The following is a 4524-nucleotide window of genomic DNA, read 5'->3' as shown; positions in this document are numbered from 1 at the left end:
GCCAAGGCGGAGGCAGCACGCGCACAAGTCTCTTATGCTGAGAAGGAAGCTTCTGTGATGAAGCAAAAGGCAGAAACAGAGAAGCAAAAAGCTGACCTCGAGGCAACTTTGTATGTTCTCCAAGTTGAGAGAGCAGCTGCTGCTGCGTTGGCTGAAGCTGCAGCCTTTGAAGAAGCTGTAGAATCAGAACGCAGAGAGCTTCGCAAAGAACTAGACACAGGGACACAGCCCTTAAGTCCAGTCCAACGTACATGTGAGTATGTGCAACAACATGCTAGGCCCTACTTTGCTGAACTTCCATTTGAAGTGGAGAAACAAGAACTTAGTGTTGACCAAGCTACATGCCATAATCCAGAAAGTAGCAAACAACAGAACATGAGCAGAGACTCTCCGTTCAAAAGAAATGAACAGCAGCATGGTGGAAATGGAAAGCAAGCCCACTTCCAGTCACACACACACAACTTCCCTGAGTCACAAGTGGCACCAGACCTCACCAAGTACCTCCTACGACGTGAGATGGTGAGTTCAGGACTCCTGAAGTTTGATGATCGCCCTGAAAATTATTGGGCATGGAAAGCATCCTTTCTCAATGCGACCAGAGACTTGAATTTATCAGCCAGGGAAGAGTTAGATCTAATTACCAAGTGGCTAGGGGCAGAGTCGTCTGAGCAAGCAAACAGAATTAGATCTGTCCATATTTTCAACGCAACAGCAGGGCTTAACATGGTCTGGCAACGACTAGAAGAGTGCTATGGTACACCCGAAGTGATCGAGAATGCACTGTTGAAGAAAATTGATGATTTTCCAAAACTGGCTAACAAAGACAATCACAAACTAAGAGAACTAGGTGACATTCTTCTCGAACTGGATTGTGCTAAAGTAGAAGGGTACCTTCCAGGCCTCGCTTATCTGGACACATCTCAGGGGGTAAACCCTATTGTAGAGAAACTTCCATTCAGTTTTCAAGAAAAATGGATAGCACAGGGATCCAAATATAAGGAGGACTATCGGGTAGCATTCCCACCATTCTCGTTCTTCTCGAGATTCATCAGGAACCAGGCGAAAATTAGAAATGACCCCAGCTTCACCCTCTACACCTCAACTAACCAGGTGTCCATGAAAAGTGAGAAACCTGCCAGGTACAGCAGCAAGACACCTGTGACTGTATACAAGACAGATGTGTCATCTGAGGCTTCAGACCACCAAACCAAACCCAGTAAGACAAAGGTTGAAAACCCTGACCGTCACTGCCCAATACATAACAAGCCTCATCCTCTTAAAAAGTGTCGTGGGTTTAGATACAAAACTCTAGATGAGCGCAAATCATATCTCAAAGACAATGGCATTTGTTTCCGATGTTGTGGGTCAACTCAGCACAGAGCTAAAGACTGTAAGGTTTCAATCAAGTGCTCTGAGTGCGACAGCGACAGGCATCTTGCTGCTCTGCATCCAGGCCCAGCCCCTACAAATACATACACCGCTACAGCAGAGACAGATAATGGCGGGGAGCAAGGTGACGATGCTCTTCTATCTGTCACCTCAAAGTGTACAGAGATCTGTGGTGAGGCAGTCAATCCAAGATCATGTTCAAAAATATGCTTAGTCAAAGCTTATCCGGCTGGGAAAAGAGAGAAAGCTGTCAAAATGTATGTAGTGCTTGATGAACAAAGTAACAAATCTCTGGCCAAGACAGAGTTTTTCAGTCTCTTCAACATCAATGACAACTCTGCTCCATACACCATGAAGACGTGTTCTGGGGTAACAGAGACTTCAGGCAGGAGAGCCGTCAACTTCATGGTGGAGTCTATAGATGGACACATGCAGCTCACTCTCCCTACTCTGATAGAGTGTGATATGATGCCAGACGATAGGATGGAGATTCCCTCCCCCGACATTGCGTATCATCATCCCCATCTGCAACCAGTTATGGACAGAATTCCAGCTGTGGACCCAGACGCTCCCATCTTCCTGCTCTTAGGACGAGTCATCTTAAGGGTACACAAGGTACGAGAGCAAATCAATGGGCCCCACAACACTCCTTATGCACAGCGACTCGACCTCGGGTGGGTCATTGTGGGTGAGGTCTGTCTGGGAACGGCTCACCGACCAGCCAATGTTAACGTGTTCAGGACAAACATACTTCAAAATGGTCGCACATCCTATCTGAGCCCTTGCCCTGACATCATCCAGGTAAAAGAGAACTACAACAGCGTAGCTCAGAAACACATCTCTCCCTCTACAGTGCACTTGAGAGATCCAATCACAACTGTGAACACAGACAGCCTGGGATGTTCCGTGTTCGACAAAACACAAGACGATGATAAACCAGCACCATCAGTGGAGGACAAAGCCTTCTTGGACATTATGGACAAACAGGTTTTCCAGGATGATGGAAACAACTGGGTGGCTCCACTACCCTTTCGGCCCAATAGACGTCGCCTTCCTAATAACAGGGAGCAGGCCATGAACCGTCTCACATCACTTCGCAGGACTTTAGACAAAAAGCCTGACATGAAGCGTCATTTTATTGACTTCATGCAAAAGATGCTGGATAACGACCAAGCCGAACCTTCACAGCCACTAGAGGGAGACAAAGAACGTTGGTATCTGCCCATATTTGGTGTTTACCATCCACAAAAGCCTGAACAAATACGAGTAGTATTTGACTCCAGTGCTAAGTGTCAAGGTGTGTCACTTAACGATGTTCTGCTCAGTGGTCCAGACTTAAACAACACACTCATGGGGGTCCTAATACGTTTCCGCAAGGATTGCATTGCACTAACAGCAGATGTGCAACAAATGTTTTACTGTTTTGGTGTACGTGGGGATCACAGAGATTACTTAAGGTTTCTCTGGTATGAAGACAACAACCCAGATAGAAACATAACTGAGTACAGGATGAAAGTCCATGTATTTGGGAACAGCCCTTCACCAGCCGTAGCCATCTACTGCATGAGACGAGCAGCGCTACAGGGTGAGAAGGAACACGGGTCAGAACCCAAGCAATATGTAGTGAGGAACTTCTACGTCGATGATGGTCTGACATCAGTAGCTACTACAGAAGAAGCTGTCAACATTCTAAGAAAAACACAAGCAATGTTGGCGGAGTCCAACATGAAACTACACAAGATTGCATCCAATAGCAAAACAGTTATGGAAGCCTTCCCTATGGAGGACCGTGCGAAAGACTTAAAAGATCTGGACCTAGGAGTGGATCCTCTCCCCTTTCAACGGAGTCTGGGACTTTCTTGGAACCTGGAAACAGACAGCTTCTCATTCCAGGTGTCCCACAATGAGAAGCCTTTTACTCGGAGAGGCATCCTGTCCACAGTGAATAGTCTTTATGACCCCCTTGGGTTCGTGGCTCCAATAACAATGCAAGGTAAAGCCTTAATCAGAGAACTCTCTTCTGATCAGAGTGAGTGGGATGTCACTCTTCCAACAGAAAAAGAAGAGAAATGGAAACAGTGGAAGCAAGTCCAGTGTCTCGCTGACACCTTTTGGAAAAGGTGGAGACAGGAGTACCTGACAACGCTGCAGAGACGCAGAAAATAGACAGCAGAAAAGCCAAATGTAAAAGTGGGAGATGTTGTCTTATTGAAAGACAGTCAGGCACACAGAAATGACTGGCCAGTCGGGCTTGTGGTAAAAACCTTTCCCAGTACTGACAAAAAGGTTAGGAAAGTAGAACTAAAAATTGTCAAGCAAGGAGCTGCTAAGGTGTTTCCGAGACCAATCTCAGAGATTGTTGTTCTTCTTTCTGAAGCATCCTAGAGACAAAAGATACAAATAGAAAGGACATTTGTTTCTTGATATGTTTTATTTAATAGTGGCACAATTTCATTATACCAGGCGGGGAGTGTGCTGCCATCCTGTTAGAAGATAACAGATTATTTTATTACAATGGTTAAATTGGATTTTCATTGTGTTCAATGGTGTTATTTGCCCCCTAGTGGCGCTTTCTGGTACTTAGAGAGACAACGCAAACGGGAAGTTCAGAATTGGTTTTGCACGCATAGAAGCAGCTACAAGCAACGCTACGGTGCAGGTCTTTCAATGTAGTTATTTCTTGTCACGCTTCAGCCTTGGAAAAATATTTGTTTGTAAGTTCAATTCAAGCATTTAGCTAATGATAATAATCTTGTTATTGATAGAGTTTCTTACATATCAATGTTGGTTGCATTTACTCACAAATTGCAATGCCTTTTGTGTATGTCGTTAGCTGTATTACTTTGCTCATGCGTCATGCAAACGAATTGTAAAATATACAATACTGTAGTTTTGTTACTGTTTCTAGTGTAATATGCTTTGTTATTCTACATAGATGGTTATACATTATTAGAGTAATGAAAGGAGCAATTACCATATGGTTAACAATTAGATATATGGTTTGGCATCATGCCAGATGCATGGTACCTTAGCACGTGCTTTGTATTTATGCAACTTCAAATGTTTAATGTACAGCTACAGTATGTCGGTGTGAATTGAACACTAAAGTATATTCTTTTCTGTATTTTGCAGTTT

Source organism: Oncorhynchus gorbuscha, linkage group LG02 (assembly GCF_021184085.1).
Source record: "Oncorhynchus gorbuscha isolate QuinsamMale2020 ecotype Even-year linkage group LG02, OgorEven_v1.0, whole genome shotgun sequence".
Taxonomy (NCBI): Eukaryota; Metazoa; Chordata; class Actinopteri; order Salmoniformes; family Salmonidae; genus Oncorhynchus; species Oncorhynchus gorbuscha.
This window is presented reverse-complemented; position numbering follows the sequence as displayed.